This window comes from Oxyura jamaicensis, chromosome Z, assembly GCF_011077185.1.
Source record: "Oxyura jamaicensis isolate SHBP4307 breed ruddy duck chromosome Z, BPBGC_Ojam_1.0, whole genome shotgun sequence".
Classification (NCBI taxonomy): Eukaryota; Metazoa; Chordata; class Aves; order Anseriformes; family Anatidae; genus Oxyura; species Oxyura jamaicensis.
In genome coordinates, this window is record NC_048926.1 from 19,718,626 (window position 1) to 19,741,942 (window position 23,317).

Consider the following 23,317-nt stretch of genomic DNA (forward strand, 5'->3'; position numbering starts at 1 on the left):
CCAGAGGTCATGCCAACTCTTTCTGTTTCCCTTTTCCTGCCTCCTTTTGCTTCAAACATTTTTCTTTCTCTGAGCTATTTACCCTCACATAAAATTTATAAGCTATTATAGGAAACACCCATTTTGTTTGCCACTGGTGCTGTAAGACACAACAGGTTTGATTTGTGTGGTTAGGGCTTCTGGTATCGCAGAACAAACAATAAGAAAAAAGCTGAAGAATGAAAAGGCTCAGTGCAACATGAATATAATCCTAACTGACAAACATTCAAAGCTTTTTTATTTTGGACAGGGCAACTTTGAGTTTCAGATTGGGAAAGGTCTTTTTCATGAAATCCTGACAAAAACATCAGGAAGAAAATAAATGTCTCTGAAGTGACCATCATGAGTTATATACTCATTGTATGCAGGGTATTTCAAAACTAGTCAAAAATGTATGTATTCCATACAAAAAGCAACTTGCTGATGTTGAGCTTTTTAGGCATGTCTGTGAGAAACACTATAATAACTTGAAAATGATCAAGTTTAACTAAAGAGCAAGTAACAGAAATAAAATGTTTTCAAGAAGAAGCAGGGGCTGTGAGAAGGGAAAGATGTACAGGTGAAAGCAGCCTTGCAATCTTCTGTGAGCAGCACTCACATTCAGAGTGAAGCCCAGGCTGCCAAGAACAACATACTGCCATGGGGTTGGTCACCAGTGGGTGTCCCTCTACACCTCAGGGTGAGAAGTGGTTTGCAAACATTTCAAGTTAAGACCCAGCTCTACCTGAAAACAGAATGGGAATACTGTCACTGCTTCAGATGTAACACTGTAATTGTGCAACATAATATAGCACTGAAGTGTACATGTAAAATATCAAAATATCTAGTATTCCATCTGGAAAAGAGATCCCAAGTTTAAAACCTCTGAGGAAACTAAATAAGATACTGAGAAACAGAATGAAGAGGTGAGATTCAGAGGAAAAAGTAATTGCTCTGAAGAGCCATCCGGGTCAGTGATGTCATTTTAAAATAAAAGGAATTTGTAATTTTGAGAATCTCAAACTAAAACCTTTAAAAACCCTATAAATTTAAATTACAGAGAATCTGTATGTTTCAGAAGTTAAACAAACTCATTTTCTAGGCAAGCTGTGCAGTTTCTCATCCAAATTTATGGGAGGAAAACAATGGAGTAGCATTATTCATGGAGTTCCATAGCAGAATCTACACCTCCCCTGAGAAAACTTGGTAAGCTAGATTCAGTCCTGATCACTTATGTATTCACTGAACCTATGATGGCATATTTCATCCTAACTGTTTTTACTTTGCTGTTTTTATTATTATGTTTCTGCTCCTTTTTTTTTTTTTTTTTTTTTTTTTTTTTTTTTTTTTCCCTCAGTACAGCAGTAAGAAGAGCATCTGAATTATTCAGTCTTGTTTCCTTGGAAATCTAAGTTAATGAGAACAAGCTACCTCTCCTGCCTCTTTCTCTAACAGCCTCAGAACCCTCTAGCCAATTTTAACCAAATTTACAATTTACTGAGAATTTATAGGAGTCTCAGTAACAGATCCTACAGATATCATGGGATCTAAATGCTAATTAAGAGAGACACCTTATTAGGGAATTATTACCATGAACTAGTTATTAGTAATATTCAAAGGCCAAAGCTATTGTGAGCCAGAAAGTCACAGCACAACTTGTTTAGCTGTACCTATCTGGTGCTTTTCTTCCATGAGGACAAAGTAGAACAGAGAATTATTGAATATGGGGGTCTAGGGAATGGAAGATCATTAAAATAGCCATTGGTATGAGATCTGAACAGTTTTAAAATTGAGGTAAAATACTAAAATCTTTTTATATTTCATGGTTTTGACTGAAAAGAAAACTCTTTTGAGTTGTTCATGTTTCTATTTGTATGACCTTTACATTATTGGACCCTAAAACTAACAGCATTGTGCAAGTGACCATAAATAAATAAATAAAGCATTGCCTGTTACGGTGGTTCCCTTGTGCAGACAGGAGTCAGTTTCGCATTTTACATTGAAGCTAATTCTAGCCCACATACTATTTAATCAGTCACAGCAAGCTTGGGAAAAAAAAATAAAATAAAAAAAAAAATGCTATCATTGTGCTTCATAGTATGAATAGCATTTGATGACACATTGCAGAAAGAGCCAGAAATAACATGAAAAAGGATGTTTCACAGAACAGATTGCATCATGAGCTCCAGCTACTAAGCTTGGGAGGCTGCAGCTCAACCTCATCCATCTGCTTATGTATCCTACACAAATCATGTGTTGTTGACCTTTCTATTTCTTTGTTTAGAAGATATCAAGACAGCTAGAGGCAAGAAATAGGTGTAGGTCTCTTGGCACCTGCCACTGTCAGCACCGGCACAGATATGTGCTAGGGACAGGGTAACAGTGGGGAATGTTGGTTCTTGAGCAGTGAAATCCTGCTGAAAGACAGGCTGCTCACCTAGCCCCAGGGAGCAGCCCTTCAGGATAGAAGGAAACACTGGAGCAAGTTGTCTATGGGGGCTGTAATCTCCATTTCTGGAAATATTCAAAACCTGACTGGACATCACCCTCAGCAACATGCTGTAGTTGAATCCTCTTTGAGCCAGGGCGTGAACTATACAATTTCAAGAAATCCCTTCCAACCATAACCATTCCATGATGCTGTGAGATATATTTCCCTGCATTCCCCACATAGCTGCTGGATTAACTCACCTGCTTCACTGGGACTAAAATATTTTATCCAATTTGAAATACGTTTCATCCGTAAGAATCTAGTTTAGTCTTGATATAAAGGAGAGAACTGCTCAGATTCAAACAACTTTTATTACTCTAAAAGAGTCTGATACCATGTACCTTTCCTCAGTGGTGCCCTGCTGACCTGATCAGTTAAAGCACAGACTTAGAGGAATACAAGCCTGTAAAGCAAGATTATGAGCTCCAGAGACAGCTTTTAAGATATAATTCTAAATAAATAAATAAAAATAAAAATCAGTATAGCTTGCATTTATTGATAAAGATCTGTATTTTTACCTGATTAGCAGATCTTAATAGGGCCTCAGCTGAAAAAGTCAAATCTAGACTGTATTTTCTACCAGTGAAATGTATTGTAAAGTGCTCTTATGTGTATTTTGTGGAAACAGGTGTGCCATAATTCCATTTCTTTTCCCTGGAGTTTCTTGAGCATTGAATATTGAGGACTCCAGCCCAGTGGGCAAATTTCTGTTTATTTTCTCCAGAACGTTATTGTCAGCTACCTTTCCTTTACACTTCAGTAGTTCTAAAGACAAAATGACACTTTTGTATTTCAGAAAATGTTTTTCCTCTCCTTTGATGACCTTTCCAAATATACATTGAATGTATCCTGTGGTACTTTTCAGAATATATTTCAGGAGCTATGAGAAAGAGCCTTTTTTAAACTTTTTTTTTTTTTTTTTTTTTTTCCCTTTCATTCAGAAACTGAAAGCACAAATCAGAACAAAAGCCACATTATGGGTCACATACAGTTTAATATCACATCAGATGACAGACATGGTTAGAGACCTCTACTTTGCACAAGATGTTTGATGTAGAGTATTTTGCACTTGTACCGTGATGCAAATCTTGATCGTCCCTCTCCTTCCTCCATTTTGCCTAGTAAACTAACTTAACAAAATAACCTAATATAAACTGTGATCATGCCTATCAGCTTGAACTCATTACTGGAAAGAAGGTGCCAGAACACTGTGACCCCCCTTGATCAACAATTTTTGTCTTTTTAGTTTTGTGGCCATGCATTTTCTTCTAAAGGCAGGGAAATATTCCAACTGCTGTTGCTAGGTTTGTCTTCTTTCCCACAGAGGAGGGGTAGTTTTGTTTAATACAGAATCCAGTTTCAGTCACAGACACTCAGTAGGAAGTAGTGAAATAAAGCACAGGAGGCGAACCATAACATACCTATGCCTTCTCGCCAATTTGAAGTGACAGCCTGGTATGTTTCATAAAGCAAAATGCAGCTACTTAACATTCTTGTAAATCATCTCACAATTACCATGATCCACAAAAGGACACAGCCTCAGGTTAGTATTCAGAAAACCCATCTTGTCACAGGCAGCTGAAGATTCTCAAGAACTTCTTTAGGAGAAAGAATAAATTAAAAAATTGGGAAGAAATAATTACTGATATATTGAACAAGAAATTCTTCCAAGAGATGCTGAAAGAAACCTACCAAAATGAACAAGATACCTCTTATACTGACACTGCCTCCCTTCCTGGATGATGAAAGGAATTGAAAAACACCCAGCTTCTTACAGCAACCACTAAAAATGGAAAAGGAAAAAAAAAAATTACCAGTTTCTACCAAAATTCTTTATTAATTCATTCAAAGTTAACCCTCTGAATAAAAGCGTGATAAGGTTTTATTTTCTTTCCCAGGCTCCCTGATTAGCCTGTCTCCCATGATTAGCCATGGATGCATACTCTCATGTTGCACTAGAGCAGATCAAAGAGGAAAAGCAGTCTAGCACATCATATTGGATGAAATCCATCCAGAAAACTCTGTCCTCAAGGAATCTGAGCATCTGTAGATATGCAGGCAGGGAACAGGAAGGTCAGGAAATGGTAAATTAAAGCCCCCTTGTAGAAGCTGGCACAGGTCCCTAGATCAAGTCTGCATAAAACCAGACACACCACATAGCACGACTTCGTTAACACCATGGTGTTGAATTGATCTGACTCCATAGAGCCCATACCTCTATGATGTTTGTAGGTAGCATAAGTATAGCACAGAATGAAAATGATTCAGCACAAAGCGTTTCTGACAGAAGACACACAACAAACAGCATTGAGAAAGACATGCATGAAGCTAAACCCAATCCTGAGGAGAGGAGCTAGAGACTGAAAAAAGAGAGGAGCTAAGGAGTCTGAGACCAGCTCTGGTAATACTGCAGAACTGAATTTTAGGTTTCATTAATTTGGATCTTTCATTCACAATTTAAGTACATCTAATGTATAATTTTAAATATTTAATAAAAATGTGAAGTTTTGATACTCCTATGCGTGTTTTATTAGAACTCGAATAAAATTTTTGGTCAGTATCATACCAGTTTTAAGATGAAAGTGAGTGAGTTTGTATATACACTTAAACCTGATGCTGTTCATCTGTTGGGACAGATTTGGGTGCATTTCCTAACACCTGACTAACACTGTCTCAGGAAAGTTTGTAGAATGCCAATTATATACTGAGAAATAAGAGGGAAAAACAAACAGAAAGCTGCAAGTAGCGTAGAGAAACATTGGTAAGAAAGAGGCAATAAGAACCTAGGGAAAAAAATAATCTCTGAAGAGATCAAAATCAAAAAGTTAGTTTTCTAGTACAGTATTTGTGTATCTCATAAATTAATAAGAAGTAATAGGCATTAACCACCTCCTGTCCACAGGTCTTACAAATAGTAATGAAATACGTTGTTAATTCTAAGATAAAGATAGATGACCTAGTGAATGTTTTAATGTAAGGCTAAATTAAGATAAGTCTTTCTCTGAACCTGGGAGGGGAAGGTAACACTTAAACAACTTTTCACATAAGTGATGTAACATAGATTAAAGACAAGAGACACTTAAAACGCTTCTGACCAAGATAAATGAAGCATATGGAAGGTGATCTGAAACGATGAAAGACTTCCCTTCAAAAAAGCTCAAATTAGTACTAGAAGAACAAAAGGAAGGCAGAATAGCACTACCTTACATTTTGAATTTCCTTCAGATAACATCTGGACACTATCAGCATTCTGGATACACGCTCTATTTCCCTATTTGGCTTTTGACATCCAACTGAAAATGCTGTTTCTAACTCTGATTCTACCCCTCCAAGGCAGTAATTTTTTCTTCTGATTTGGATTGATTTTACACTAATGACTCTTCAGTTATCTATCAAGTATGCGTTGTACATTGCCTCACTTGCTAGATCCTGGGCTGTGCTTGGAACAGAATAAGAATGGATTTCAGTCACTTAACTCAGAGTGAAGTGTTCGACTTGATGATCCTCATACGTCCCTTCCATCTCAGGATATTCTATGACTGAAGAGGACTGAGATAGTAAGACCTATCAAAGTAATATACGACTCCAAGCAGTGGAAACTGATATAAAAATTATGTAATTATTTACTTTGCCAAATGAATTAACAGTTTCAGAATACACCTGGACATGATTACTATAAGCCAACTTTGTTATCTCTGTCTTTCCTGAAGTATTTTTTTTCTTTCTTTCTTTTCTTTTTTTTTTTTTTTTTTTCTTTTTTCTTGGAGACCAGGCCAGAGAAATCCACTATTTACAAGATGGATCACCAAAAATATTCCTATTTTGCATTATGCTGAGAGAGCACTTGGCTGATTAAGGCAACTTCTTCATCAGATGAATAAAGTCATGGATGCATACTACACTTGGATGTTACCAACACATAGGACTCCTTCTAAGTGAGGCTGCCACATCTGTGTTCTGATCTGTTATGGTAATTAACTATGTGACTACCAGTTCCGCAGAAGAGCAGCTGAGGAAATACCTCCTGCTGAGGTGTTCCTTCTTGATCTTCCTAGATGCACCCTTTGGAGAGAAGAGCTATATGTTGTGTAGAGAAATACATTCACCTCCTTGACTTTCACTTCCCTGCATGGATTTTATTTTTTATTTTATTTTATTTTCTATTTGCAGTAACCTACCATACAAGAAAAATATTTTCTTGAGTAGCAAGTGAATGCAGTAGTGTGAACAGATCTTTATGAGCCATGAAGTTTTGCTCAAAGGCTAAAAGGGAGCCTGGAAGACATTTTTTTTCTCAGATACGTCTGAAATGGGGAGTGACTTTATGAAACAAGCTCTTCCTCCCAAAGGTCAGATAACGTAAGCTGAAAGACCTAATTACGTGAGCTAAACCGTACTGCATAAACTTATATATATATAAAATATATAAAAGTTTATGCAGTATTGTTATTATTTCTTGGAAATAAGCAATGAGTTAAAGTGTGTAAAAAGACAGTGTCAAGATAAAAAGAGAAGCAGATATTGTACAGGAGAGTACAGACTTGTTTCAGCTGTGCATTTTATAGTCTAGCACAACAGTAATCACTCCCCTTTCCACAGTTCTGGGAGGACTGAAAAGCATGGCAACCTATGAACAGGGTGTTGAACATTGTTCTACCAGGCTCCAGCAAGGCATGTTTTAATTACATTATTGCCACTGCTTTTTCAGTTGAGCCATTTAAGAGACGAAAAGTTCACAGACAGATTTTATTTTATTTTTTATTTCTACCCCAAAGATGGTTTTTACATGCCATTTGAGAGAATTCAGAGTCAACACATTAACATGTCAGTATAGCAAGAAAATCACCAGATGTTTTGCTTCTACCAGAATGTTAGCAGACAGACTGGAAGAATCGATATAACTTGTATTAGGGCCAGTTACATTAATATTAGACTACTAGAAACATCCCTTTGTTCTTCTATATAAAAGCCACAGAGTAGATGCCAAAAACCTGGTACATTTATGAGTTCTCATATACAATGTTGAGTTTAGTTTGCCAGAAAGTTATAGCCCCTTGGATTCCAAATTTCTGTAGTAACAGATTTTTTCTTTGATGAAATCTGTATAAGAATTATACAGACTATTACATACCTGAGGTTGTGCTTATTTACTTTTTTTTTAAAAAAAAATATTCAATTGGTATTTATCTCAAGTCTATTTTCATATATGTAACAAAGACTAAAAAAAGGATTTCAGCATTGGGTTGAACTGACACTTTTGGTATCCTGGAAGTAATGGAAAGACAGTTAGGTCATAGGGGATCATGTTATTGCTCCCAGGCCAACAGCTTGTTGACATAAGTAGAACAATTCAGGCTTTTGAGTAATTTTTTTGAGCTGCCTGCAGAACTTTACAAAGTTCTCAGTGGTCACAGATGAGAAGAAAAACCTTAAGAGGTAAAACCTTGTCTAGTTTAAGTCTTCCAGCCCCAACAGCAATGTTTTGGTGTAGACGCAAAAAACGTTTAACAATGCAGCTCACTCTGCCTTTTTTTTTTTTCCGCGTCCCTACATCCCTTTCATTTTCCTACAGCATTCTGCGCTAAGAGCTAATTCCTGCTATCTGCCATGTATGAAATAAATGGGTGAATGGGTGCTCTATTTATAGATAAACTTCCTGTGACCCACGGAAAAACATTCTTTTGTTTCCCCTTATAATTTTTGCCTGTTCAAAATCTCAAGAAACCATTTCATTTTTTTTTCAGCTGTTAAATATTTTAACCTGTTATATAACTATGCACTAGTTGGAGATTTTTAAAATGATCACCATGAAAATTCCTGTGTGAGGTTGTACCAGCTGTTTCAGAACACCTGTTAACCTGAAAATTTTATACACATTTTTTTGTGACTTTATCGTCTTTTTCATTTCTGTAAGCACATATTTTTTTGCTCATAAAAGACCATAGTACATTTAGCCTGTGAAAAAATACTGAAAACAGAAAAGAAATAGAAGCAGTTATATATCTAAGGAAATTTGAAAACCTAGAACAGTTATTTCTTAAAATATTCATGCCATTCTGTTTTTCCAGTTAATACAATCAGTTTGCCTGGGTTAAATTTTTTCTTCATCCATCACTGTCTGTCTACTCCTAGCTTTTTTTATTTCCATCAGTAAAAAGAAGCAGACTTCCAATTTCAGAGACCTCAAGCATATATTTTCCTTGGAAATTTGTAGCATAAAACACCCAGACAAATGTTCTCAGCATCCTAGCAATAATTACAACACAGAACATGAGCTTTATTACAGTCAGAGGTACAAAAGAATAAAAGGCTATGTTGGTGGGGTTCATTTTCACACCACCATCTCCACCTAAACAACCTTGGCAGTAGGAGAGATGGATGGGTTGGTTGCCCAACCTACTTCAGGTGTCTTTTTTAGAAAGAGATGAACATCAGTTCAGAAGTGTCAATATTTTTTTCCTTTAACCAAAGAGGAACCTGAAAGAAACTAGTCTATAAATAACATTTAAAGTTAGCAGATGTTGGTCCCAGCCTGGTGACTGTCAGAAGTCTGTATATTTGCATGCATTTTCAAAAGCTGCCGAAGCATTTTAGTAGCTGATGTGAAATGCTTTAAAACCTGATTTTACAGAGAAATAAGGAGTCCTATTTTCTGTCAGAGATAGGTTAGGTTATGGATCTGTTCAAACTGGCTGAGGCACTGACTGAAAAGACTTTGGGACACTTTTCTTGGCAAATAATTTCAGAAGAAGCTAAGTCTTGAACTTCCAACTTGCTGTTTCCAGCCTGTGGAATCCCAGGAAACTAATAGTAGTATATGTCTTATGTTCATAACAAAGCTAAGTCCAGGATTTAATCTATTGAATTGTTTTGCTAGGAGCTGCATTGTTCAAAGTATAAGTCAAGACAAGGTAAACTCATCTGGAGTCTGAGAGATTAGAGGGAGAATGTGTTAGCACAGAAACCTCTATATAAACCCCAGAGCACTAAAATTGTGGCAACATATCCATCAGATTTAGTATTAACCTGGAATTCTGAAGACAAAAATATTGAGCCTTTTGCACTGAAATTAGCCTTAGTACCATGCAGACTTAGAAAGCTGGTTGCAGCTGTCTAAGAAAAGTAAAAATCCACCATCCTTCTTACCCAAATATGTGAATTATAGGAGAGTGATAAACACAGAAGTCAGCAGTAGTTGTCATAAGCTGCTGCTACCTTCAAGTCCCATCAGAGAGAAACTAGGACTGAAAATTAGCAATAATTCTTTTAAGATGCTTTCACTATCAAAAATTCTAAATCCAGAAAAACATTCAACTTTTACTGATTTCCCAGTCATACAAAATGTTGGAATTATTGAAAAGGGTCTGTAAGGCTAGATTTTATTATTATTATTGTTTTTTACTATAGTGTTTACTTCAAGAGATTTTAAACTATCTGCAAAACTTCTCTTCTTTCATCTTTATGCCCTACAATAATTTATTTGATAGATATGTCCAATAAACATTCATTGGAAGCTCATTGTACTTAAATTAAGTTTGTACACTTTGAGGGTAAAACAAGCCTAAATATTTGCACAAGTGGAATGGTACATGGTTTGTTCCACTAATGCAAGTGGACCCCCATCCCACCCACATATCTGATCTCTTCAGATACTAACACGGGGCCATATTAATGCTGGCATATGACCTTTGTGTAAGTTATTCTTACCTAACTCTGTCTCCATATAGCGTGCAGAATGCCACTTCCACTAAATTGAGATCTAGGTTTGGACTAGAGCAGCAGGTCCAAATACTCCTATTGCAATCCTTCCTCCTCCTTCCCATTGTCCATGTTTTTTTTTTTTTTTTTTTTTTTTTTTTTTTTTTTCTTTCAGAACACCCCATACATGAATGTTGCAGATACACCTGTCTGCTCTGATACAACTGCAAGAAATGCTTCTTTAACTCTAGCTCACTTCAACCTTTCCAGAGGTGGGAGCTCAGGATACCTCCTTGCTTTTCCACAGATTTATTTTAAATCTTTTCTCATAATACTTCCTTTTTTGGTTAATGTATTCTGGAAAATACATTTTAAATAAACTAGCATTAAGTATTTTTTTTCCCTCAATTAGACTGCATTGGAACATTTCCTTGCACTCTGCCTTGTTTTTGTGTGCTCTGTCTGTGTGAGATTACATGAGGTTTTCCTTAACTTGAAAATCTTATCTTTTGTTGATGGGAGTGACCTCTCTATTTTTAGAGCATAATGCAAGACCCATCTTTTCTCATGATCCTTTCCTCAGTAACAAAGAATGACATCATGCCCCAGGGATACTTTTAGGAAAATAATCAGACCTTTAGTAACAAGATATCAAAGATTAAATCAAAGGCAGAGGGAAAATGAGGCCTTTTACAAGATGCAACCGCACAAGCAACTCCTGCTTATACCCATTGTGATCTGTTGAGTCAAGAAATCAATAGAAACAATGCAATGGAAGCTTAGCTTTCAGTAATCAAGTATACTCCAGGCCCACAGATAGAGATATAGAGCTACTGGGGCTTCTATAGAATATGCACATCAAAGCTGCAACTGCACCCTTTGATTACAGGGCAGTCAAAAGACCATTTTCACTTACAGGGGTTCATGAACGTCACCAACATCTGCCAACACCATCATGAAAGTAGCATTCTCTAACAATCCCACTGAAGATAACGCATACACTCTATGAAATACAGCATAGCTTTGCCTTTTTACAGTGGGTCAGGTAGAAGGCACTCATACATTACAGTCAATTTATGGAGTACAAAACCCTTGAAATTAAACAAATTCAGCACTCTTTCATATAAGAGAGCAGGCATCTGACTTATATGAATTAGCTTTTAGAGTTGTCAGGCAGAAACATGTTGGTAGGAGGTTTTATTCATGGGGAAGGGGAAATTTTAATTGTTTTGCTAGGTGAAATGGAGCCTCCTTACTGTGGAAAAGGTTAAAAAGCAAAGGGGAACACTTCTGTCCATCTGACTGTAAAGAAACAGACACTCCATCATGGGCCCTGTCTGGGGAACCTGACTGAACTTGGTTATCAGGATAAGAATTAAATTTAGGGCAGACTGAGAAATCCAGAGGGAAATATTATGCTAGTTAGGGACAATAGGAATTTGTGAAGTACCATATACTTTTACTGTGACAACAAAGCCTTACTGACACTCTTTCTTCATTAAATAGACAGACTTTTCTACCACACATCTGTTTCCCACTTGAGGCAAGTCACTTACCTACTTAACTTCAAATCTGCAGAAATATACATAGCACAAAACTTTTCCTCAGTAACCAAAAGATCTCATAATATATCATTTCTGAACAATGGTTGGTATGAAATGGATTCTCCCACTCATGAGCTACAAATACACTGCATACCATTAAGAGCTTTTAATAATTTTGTCATTTAGTCCTTTCAAAAATGTTTTTAGATTTTTGCAATATGTTCAGCTGTGAAAGTGGCATGTATCCAATGTTAACAATAGACTCTAGTCTATGAATCATCAGAAGAGGAAAAAAAAAACACAAGAGTAATGTTTAGTCATATTGGTTGGAATACACTAGAACAAGCAAATATGACCCTATCCGTCAGCATTCCAGAGACTGTTTCCCTGTACAACACTCCTAAATTCAGTGAGAATTTTGCCAAAGGATGCCCTGTTTTTTCAAAGTATCTTGAGACTAACATTTTTACAATCAAACAATTTATTTGTGAAATTCTACCACAGTTTTTGATGAAAAGTTTCCGCAATACTGGAAGCCTTCCATATATGCATATATATGCATATGTGTGTACATTTATATATTATTTTTGAGAGGGATTGAAATAGGGACAGCACAGAACACTATGGTCTACCATGCTGCACATAGTAATAAAGACTCTGTATCAACTCCAGTGGAAGTCCTTAAAGACTGAAAGTTGAGTGTCATACTGTTTGAGTAGTAGATGTCAGATGTTATAAAAAACTTTTCATGAACAAAGTGCTCATTACAAGTCTGTCTAGAGATAGTCAGTAGGAAAATTTGTTTACACAAACAAATCTCATGTCAGCTCACTTTAGGTAGTCTGTAAGGTACTGCCTCTGCCAAGTCAGATCTGCAGCCCAGAACCCTTCTCCTTCCCCTCAAAGCACCGAACAAGTTCAATTCTTGTCACTGAAGAGAGTCAGTGCTGTTATCTTGTTTTACCAAAGCATATTTGCAAGGAAGCAGGAAACCCAAGTTCAACTACTTTTCCTTGCTTGAGAGGTTTCAAAGCTTACATCTCCATATGCAAACACCCTGAATACTATTAGCTACACTGTATGAGAAATCTGTGCTTCATCCTGTTTAAGCTGTTCTGCTGCACAGAGAATGGACTAAAGATTCATTTGACCTTAAAGAGAGAACAAGTGGCAACCTGATCTGATAGCCAGGTAATCATAACACTTCACAGAGGGGAAGAGTCCTAGTTCCTAAGAATGATTTAGGCATTTTATCTACTGACCTTTGCACAAACTACAGTAATATGCAGAGCATATTTGGTATTTGGTATTTGGGCAGCATAACTTTGGTACCTAGGGCAGCATGATGGAAGTGGGTTTGAACTCTCTCCAGCAGAGGATAGAACTGAACTTGAAAGCATTGCAATGGCCTCAAAATTTGACCTAGTGTTTGCAGTTTCCCATATCCATCAAATTACTTGGCCAGAATATGGTAATATTAATGCCACTACATCAGCAAATATTTCCAACAAGTTAGACCTTTCATATTTATTCCTTCAACAGGTCTCAGTTTTCATCATATTGTAACCTTACCAGTTGTAACAAAGCATCAAGATTGTGGAAAGGGGTGGCAGGAGCTGAGCACAAAGCACCAGCTTATCACCATGTAAGTTAGCCAAGAATTTCTGCTATTTTTTAAATTATTTTGAAACACGTGTAGTCTCTGACTAGAGTTTTATTATTTTTATTAAGATGCTCTCCTTGCCCACAGAGAATGTAATAAAACATACTCTACTCTTATCACTTTCTCCTCCCTTTCTTAGCATGCAAACAGCAGCTGCTATTTGGAAGGACAGCCTTGAAAAACCAGCAGGAGAAGAAGCAGCAACATTGCCGATGGTCCTAATTCAGTATACAGCAGTGTGTAAGGTGGATATCACTCTTTGAGACTTCACAGTGAATATCTCAAAGAATAATCAAGGACTAAGTTTGTCACTTATCCAAAATCCAGAGAAAACCAGTGGCTTTTTTTGTTCATCTCTGAGTTCTAACAAGCATTTAATTAATTTTTCAATGACTAAAAAAAATTACTTCAGAGAAAAACAAACAAACAAACAAACAAAAAAAAAACACACTAAATTTCAAGACTAGAACCACTCATGAACTAGAGCTTGAAAAAAGGCACATAACATTTAAATTTAAATGATTCAATTTAAAAACAGGTCTTTGCATTAAACAAACCTAAATCTAAGAAAAAGAAAGAATTAACAGAGGCAGTTTTAAGTTGGAGAAAGCATTTTTCATGTACAGAAAATCCAGGGAGGGTAGAGGGATAAGGGTGAGACTGTTTTAGCTTAAAGCAAAGCAAGTTTAGTGGCTAATTATTTGATTTAGGTTCTTCACCCTACTTCCCCTCTTCCCTTCTTTTACAAGTACACGATCCTGGCAAGTTATGTCAAAGTAAAGAGGCAATGCTTTCTGTTACAGTTTGGCAGGACATCAGTGGTTGGCTGTTGCCTTGAAGGAGCCTTCCTGAACAAATTTGCTGTGAAACAGCAGCACCTTTTTCCTTTGAAACAAAATGAAAACAGCAATTACACCACAGATGGGAAATACTCCTGCTGTTCCTATGCATGGCTGCAAGTGTTCAGTTTTAAAAACTGAACAGCAAGATAGCTACAAGATAGACTGTGTAATCAACTTCCTGGCTTCTGAGTGCTTCATCCCATATATAACAATAGTTCCAAAGTCTGTCAAATCAAGTTATAGCATCAGACAATACTTATTTAAATGCTGATAATAAATTTCACAGATAATCTGCTATTAACTCCTTGCACCCATTAGCTTGTGGTTAGATTTATCTTCCTGTATACAGAAAGTTCTTTTCTGAGTGGCACTGGATTTACATATGCCAATTCCTCTTCACACCAACAAACCTTTCATGGGAACAGCAAAGCACCCATGTCAGCAAGTGATTGAAGTATGAGCTTCTCAACACCTAGAAATGCTGTCATGAATAAGTAAGACCTCGTCTGAGTAAGGTACCCATTACATTGAGTACTTCAGGAGTGAAGTTTCTGAACAGCCTCAATGAGAAGCATTTCTGTTGGTGCTATTTGTCCCCACCCCTCATTCTTTTTTAAGATCAAACCTTGGACTGGGAGTCCTGTTCCAGAGCATTAACAATTCTGTCTGCTGTGCAGGACCGAAGAGACCAGTCCCACCAAAACTGGACAGCAGCCCAAATTCTTTGGAAACCTTCACAGGCAGCCAGCCCAGTGAGGGAACACAAAACTATCTGCCTCACCACCTAACATTTTGAAGCTCTGGTAGTCCCCAACTGGGATACTCAGCAGATCCAAGTAACAGAGTTGCAAATCAAAGTGCTGGAATTGCACACTGCAGGCTCAGTAATATACTGGGGCTGCTCTATATCGACGGGTTCCTGGCAGTCCAGACATGCATAATCTGCTTGTTGGGCTCAGGGAGAAACCCTGAGAAGAAACATGGAAAGGATTCCTGGAAACTCCAGAGAGACACTTCCTCTGCTGACATTTCTGTTTTCAAAGAGACAGCAAGTGTATTTTTTTTTTTTTTTCTGAACAGCTTTAAGTTATTACTACAAAACTGTGACATCAAACTATTGCATCACTTCTGCTGTTTAGCACCCTTGCTCTTGTCCCTTTTGCAGGAAAGACAATTGGCAGTACCCAAAGAAATAAATTGAACTCATTCAAATCATATATTTATGTCTGTTGAGCCACACAGCCCAACAAAAAATATTTTATAGTCCAGTAATTCAGTTCCTTATACTTTTCCTTTTGAGTACACAAAAGGTTTCAAATTCACTTTCCCAGTCTCCGAAGTCTTCTGACTTTATGCAGGGAAAGATATAATGGAAGTGACTGCTTTCCCTATCTGCTTCAGTATGCTTAGAAGATTGTAGCTTGTTGATCCAGAGGAGGAGCATCCTGCTCCATGGCAGCCCTATGTCTTTCCAGGTTGGTATTTGTTCCACAGTAAAGTGACTGCTCTCCCTTTTGGTCATACAAAAGTGGAGAGGTACAGATTTTGATGATTTTTTCAGTATATTTAAGAGAGGCGAGATTCAGTAGGAAAGCTGGCATTTTTCATTGGAGCCAAGGTGTGCAAGTAAAGGGAAATAAAACACCAAGTTCTTCAGCTGAGTGTTATCATGTCAGTTCCAGAGAGGTGTTAAGGGCACACAAAAACCTGGAGTTGTCATGGCATTTCCTTGGCATGAGGGCTCGGGCTCAGAGCAGATTGCTTGATCTAGATAGCAAGGCCAGGAGTTCTTACATTTGAGGCTAGTTATGCTCGCACAGAACAAGACCTACTTACTGAAAAAAGTAATGTGGAAAATTCTTACCTAGCCAGTAGTTCTACTTAAGATGTTTTAGCTTCAATAAAGCAATGTATTTTAATGAACTCATTTAGTCAAAACGTTCTCTCCAGTTCAACTTCTCATGCTTGCTGACACATCAAGAATACAAGTACAGTCAGTACCTGTGCTAGACTAGTTCTTGCAGTATAAAAGGCTTCACCCTGGAGAAAGTGCTGAGATCACGATTAGCTTATTTGACATAAACTACAGTGACACAGTAGGTGACGTCTTAGAAACCCAGCCCTGCAACAAACTCCACCTTAAGGTATTTGACTTTAGAAAAAATAGCAGTTTTTATACATAGAGTACTCCTGTAAAGCCATGTACTTTGTTCCCTTATTCTGCAGGAAAATACAAGGAAGCTGGTTAAAGTCTGCAGTCTGCTCTACTGGCTTCTCCACCGTGCATGCAAAAACAGATCTGTGGTACAGTTTTTCCTATTCTTCTTTGCATACATGCCTTCCACTTAAAAACCACACAAGCAGAAACTGAGTTGCTAGGATTATGGAGCATGAAGTAATTTATAGGATGTAGCACAGCATTAATCACAGCATTTCTCCTCCTCCCTTTGAAAAAAAAAATGCTGAATCATCTTCTCTTCCCCCTCCCTCTCCCCCCAAAAAAAACAAAACAAACAAAAAAAAAATCACTTCCTTAATAAATGGCATGCTCAGTATCTTTTGCTCCACGAAAGAGAAAGAATGTACAACACAACTGCTGAGAAAGCCAGAAGAGGAAAAAATGTACATTTATGAGGCCAATCAAAAACTCTGAAGGGCAAAAATATACAATATTTTTGTATAAGTAACAAAAACTGATCTGTACTCCTTGGTTTAACAGCTCTCTTACATTTTGAATTGGGGATAAGCTTCCCACCTGCAGCTATCCCCTGCTGCAGTCACTCAGACTCATTGCTGGGAGCGAGGCTGGGGTCAAGTCCCAGCTGGGGCATGCCAGGCCTCCTCTACCACCTGTCACCACATATGCTGTGGCCCTTTGGTGGGCCACAGCAGCTCTCTGTAACCAAAGTGACAAAATATAGAAAGGGCCAGTCAATCACCTGTCAGGTTAGATTACTGTCTGATTACCTTTGGCAGTCTCAAGAATCATGCACCTTGTACTCATTTACATTAAATAACTAACAGTGAGGGCAGCAGCCAGGTGTTGGGATGGTGACCCAGGCTGTAATATAGATGGGCTGGCCTGGATTGGCCACAGGTGTAGAGAGGAAAAAGTTAAACAAAGAAGGGAAGGTTTTCCCTTCAGAGACAATCCTAAAAGAATGCTTAATTGAGGTGTTGTGAGGCCTTCTGCTATTGAAAATGAAGTTGCCCTTGGGTTAAGACACAAAGAGAATATACTGATAACTATATGGATCTAAAAAGTCCAAGAGATTTTCTGAGAGGGACATGTTCAGCCAGCATCCTAGTCAAAAATTATTTGTGGAATATACATCATGTGTACAGCAATGTACACAGTTTCATCTGAAAGAGTTTATTTATTTATTTATTTATTTATTTATCTACTGCAGCCATTTATTGGCCTCTCCTTTCTATTGGTAGAATTTTATTATTTTCTCCCAGACTCCCTGTTTTAAGATTTTGGAATTACTTTCCATTTTGTGAAGATCATTTTGAATCCTGACACTATCCTCCTGTGTTTAAAAACTTCATCTTTGCTTTTGTGATCCCAGATTTTTTGACTATCTCCTCTCTTCCATCAGTTATTTGGAGTTCAGTGCCCCTTGATCACTAGGAATTGCTATTTAAAAATAGTAAAATAAAATATTACTTACAAAATCTAGACGTATTTTTTGTCAGTGAAAATATTTGTGAATTGTTTATGATTGAGGTCATACATTTATTTTCTTGTGTTTAATTTGCTTTATTGTATTCTTAAATTACAATTAGGATGGAAAAATACAGATCGCTTTATATGCGTTGTGTGATTTTAAAGAGCTGAGTAAGTCTGTCATGAAAAGCTGTTTTGTATTTCCTGACTACGCCTGCTATTTTTTCTACATATATTTCATAGTTTGTGTATTGTGTCTTTATATGGCTCATTCTTTCATGTTTCTCCCATGAGTTCCCTTTGTTTAATAATCTAGAGAGAGGTGTCTTCACATATATTGCCTTTTCTAAAAGTTACCTCCTCAGCATCTTCCAAGTTTAATTCTCTAATAGATATTAAAAACAACAACATAGTACATCTTCTGTGCCCATGATAACATGGTATATGTGACCAATAAGCATTATTACCTGGGGAGAACTGACTTATATGATATAGAGGGTCATGAACGTCACCATTGCTGGAGAAATAACCAACTAATCTCCTCAGAACTTCTGACAGTCTCTTTTACACCATATTTCTCTCTGTATTCAGTAATTGCTCACAATGCATACAGATGAAGATTGCTGTTTTTTTATTCTGAAGTGACGGAAATGAGGTTGTAATTAATTAATCTTATTGTACAGTAGAACTGTAACCCCCAGAGCGAAGCACACTGGTCTAGATCTAACCAGTCCAAAATTAGAGATTATATAGGTGATGTTTTAACCTTTCTGTAGCCCATTGAAGCTGTCCTTTACTTATTTTTTCTGCCTGAGGACAGTATAGAGTGGACACAATATTAAGACATAAATTTCTGCTAGGTACCTAATGTTAGGTTGGTTGGATCTGCACCTGAAATCTGTACATTTCTGTGAAGGTCAATGTAATTCTGAATTTGCCCTTGCTGGTATGATTATCAATTTGTAAAAATGTGTTTATTGTTGAGAAAGTAAGAGGATGTTTCCCCATGCTATCAAGGTCTGAAAACATGATGATAACAAACTAATTTTGAATCATCTAGTCATCACGTGAAAATTCTCAAGGGAGTTTTAGTAAACTTGGGATAATCAAATGACCTTGACAGAATTGTTTCAGCTCCCTCCCAGACATTTGAAACATGGACAGCTGATAAAGTGCTAATGAGATATCCATGGCTGCTGTCAGGACACGGGTCTGTGTCAAGAGCAGCTTATAGTGTTTTCTTCACAAGAAGTAACACATATAACACAATGAAAAGAACAGAAAAAAATACGTATGGAAAGAAACAGATAGTTGGCCAGTGTCTTATGTATGGAAGGGTGGTAGCTTTACTGTTCTCAGGACTTTTCCTGTTCTTATTTCTCAAGCCTACTTAAACCAAAAATCAAATGGGTTCTGTAATTCCAGCAATGATGCATACATACATATCCATACAGCTTCACAGTGTCTCTATTCTCTTCCTATCTTGGTTTTATTGGATTTTATTTGTTGTTTTCCTCTAGTGAAAAAGTGCACCATAAATTCCTGGTTACAGTGATACTTGAGTCCAAGATTTCAAGTCCAGCTATGGTTGTTTAAAAATCCACATCAGTATTTGCCAAGAGTTGTGAATAGAACTGCTTGCATGCTTAACTGCACGCACACATGGTGGGGGGGGTTTCCCTGCCTAAGGTTGGACAGGATGTTGTTTTTCTTCAAAGAAGAGGGAAACAAGAACAGTTGTTGAAAACTGGGAAAACCTAGAAAAATATTTGACAATAGAACTTAACAAAAATGAATGTTTCTACACAATGGACCTTCTTAGTAAAAGGGGAGGTTTTAGAGACTTCTGGCCATTTTAAATTCCTCCCCCAACTTCCTTGGGCAGAAGTCCAAAATCAACAGGAGACGTACATTGCTTATAAGTGACAATCAACATAGACTAAAATCTGTGACCTTTCTGAGTTCTGTATGTACCTCTTACTGGAGTTTGGAGTTACAAGCATCACCAAGAAAGCCTTTAATCAGTTTGAAGGTATTTGTACCAAGCCCTTGTTCTTGCTCAATCCAGCCAATATTGTAAAATGTTCTAAATATCTATGTTTATACTGTCTACTAGATGCTCTACAAGCTTAGCACTTGACACTTTTTTGGCTATTATATTTTGTCCTCTTTCACAGGTGTCAATTAGCATTCTTTTAAACCACGCTGATTGTGGTAGTGTTCACAGAGGAATCAAGGTGCTGCTTCCTTCTGCCTTTTGTTTAGTTTAGGAGTATGCAAAATTATTATGACTATGGAAAAAAAAAATTGTCTAGTAGAAAAAAAAGAACAAATACAATAAAATGAAATGTATTAAGATTTCATTACCCTTCCTATAAAGCCAATATGGGCTGTGAACAGTAGACTGCAGACCAGATATTCATGTGAAATCCCATCAAATTAGTATCTATTTGTATGACGTTGTCTCTGCAGATGCATTACTAAACCACTCTTGCTAGCTGTAATCTCAAGAAACAGAGCAAATCCATCCAAAAATTCTGTACATTAATGACCACAAAGAAATATATATTCGTAAAATTATAATAACAACAACAACAACGATAATAGTAATAATAAGAATATAAAGGTTATTTTGTAGCTGTCCTTTTGTCTAACTGTCATCTGAAATTATTAAAATTCCAGAATCAGGTTATGGCAAATTCTGCAACTAAAATATTTTATATATTTTATATACATAATACCAACAGAAACCACTATTCTCTTTATGAATGTACCATGGAAAATTCCCTGTACACATATTAGAACAAAATATTTATCACAAGACACAAAAACAAAGAAACCAACAAACAATAAAAACAAAAACAAAACACACACACACACACAAAAAAAACACCACCTAGCCAAAGTTTTCTTTCTCATGCTTTTTTGAAATGAGGATGGAAGCGTGGCTTGCTCAGGGGCTCTATCCAAACTGCTGTAATTGAAACACCATACACTAGAACCAGTTTCTTGACTTACCACACCTCTAGAAATTGAGATTTCAGCAGTATTGGAAGAAAAAAAAAAAAAGAAAAAAAAAAAAAAAAAAGAAAAAAAAAGCAAGCAAACAAACAAACAAACAAAAAGATTACTGAAAACTATAGCTTCCAAGATCAGTGAAGACTTACCCTTTGGGGCCTGAATGAGAATCTTATGTGCTGCAAGTATTTAGATTTGTGTCTAATCAGGCAAAGATTGAACTGAAACTTTTCCAGTGGCAGTCATAACATCTACCTCTTCTCACTGAATTCTTTGGCTTCAAGGATGAATAACAGTATCTGTGACACCTTATCCTCTCTACTTGTACAACAGTTTCCCTCCACTACCCAGTATCTTATTTTCTGAACACCAGCATTCTGGAAGCTTGGAATTTTCTTACTTGTGTGTGAGTGTGTGTGTGTAGACAAAGTCTTTCTCTCACACTTAGTGCCATGTTTCATTTTCATCAAGCTAAAATGAAAGAATAGGAATTTGGCATATTTTTTCTATTTTATGATGTTGAATATTTTATCTACTATTTGCCAGAAAGTCATTGCATATTCACTTAGCAATAATGAGATTCCTTGTTTATTATTATTATTACATTATTATTATTATTATTGTTATTATTATTATTTGGCCCTGCTTACTGAGAATTACCCTGGTGTGTAACAACTTGTTTCTATTACATGTGTTTAATTTTAATATGCTTACAGGGATTAGCAGCTCAGCAATTGCTGACAATGAAATACTATAACAGATGGGGTTAAATCATGCAGGGAAATACTAATAAAATACTTTGGTTGATGCACAGAGTCATATTTCAGAAAGTGTAACCTTCATCCAGAAAAATTTGACCAGTTCAGAGAGACACTATATTTCCTGAAAGATATCCCTGTGATTTTTCAGGCCTTCTACATTTGAAATCACATCTAATGGTATAAAGCACATGAACAATTGGCAAGGTCACTTCAGATAGCCCTATTGTTTTTTATTATTATTATTATTATTCAAGGAGATAGCCCTTCAATAGTGAGAAATATGATATCCAGGAATTCCAGCTTACCCTCATGTAATCTCCTTCACAGAGCACAACAAAGAACAATTGTGTGAAGCACAGTGACCTCAGAAGCTTGAAAGCCCTCAAGCTATTTATGAATGTGGACCGGAGAGGCTACGTATGCATTCAGAATGAATAAACCTTGACCAGGGAGAGCTCATTTTAGTTGTGAATTATTTTTGTATGAGGAAGCTTTAGATGAAACCGGAAGCACAAGTACTGCAATATTCAAGTTAATGACAGACACACTAATTTTTGCATTAGTTCTGAGAGGGTATCATACTTTTTCAGAGATTAGAGACAGCAGATGTGACATTCACTGTATCTGTCCTTGATAATCTTTATGTTATTATGAAGAGCCCTTGCACACCTGTATCAGTGGAGATTTGAAATAATAAAAGAGATTTGTCCTAGCATTTACCATAATAAAAAAAGATTACCTTGACTTTATGAACTGGTAGCTCTGTTTATCCATGGAAAAACAACACACTTCTTGGTTAAGCCACCTGCCTATGTCTGCAGCTTTCTGTCAAGCAAGGGATGGCATACCAAATTCTCTATTGTAAATGAGCTGTGATGTGTCTGTTTGCCAGATAATAGGTGCTAATATGTCCTTGATCGTGTGTATGCATGCATGCCTGGATACCAATCTTTTCTACAGTTAAAGGAGAATTTGTGGACTGGATCAAAAGAAATATCTGCTATACACATTTGCCACTCAGCTGCTGTCAGCTCAAAAAGAAGTAAGGGCTTGTAACTATGCTTCTGTGATTTATGGCATCTGCTATTAAGTGGGTTATCATCACCGTTGTATTCTGTAAAAGCAACCTCTCACATATCTTTCATCCTGAAAATGACTTCACCTCTAGGAATTTTAAAATACATGGAAAAAAACAAACACCAAAACCAAAACCAACAACAACAAAAAACCACCCACCACTAATAATTAAAACACACACAAAAAGATACCATGACTTTATTCAGACTGTAAGAAAACACAAATCACTAGGGCATTTTCAAATTGAAAGAGATGGATGCAGACAAGGCCAGAAAATATTATAGGAATGTTATACTTGAGAGGAAACCTCAGGGAGATTAAAGATGGTAAACAATAGGTGTTTGGGAATGTCAATCCAGAAAGAGTCAATTTTGTATGTATCCCTGTGTTCTGTGTTAACAAGGAGTTTTCAAGAAGAGTATACTGAGAGAGTATGGTAGATCCTGTATGTGAGAACTGTGTATAATTAAAAACAGGCAAATACTAAATTCTGAAGTTACATTTCCATAGCAGGATTTTGTTGATTATATACACC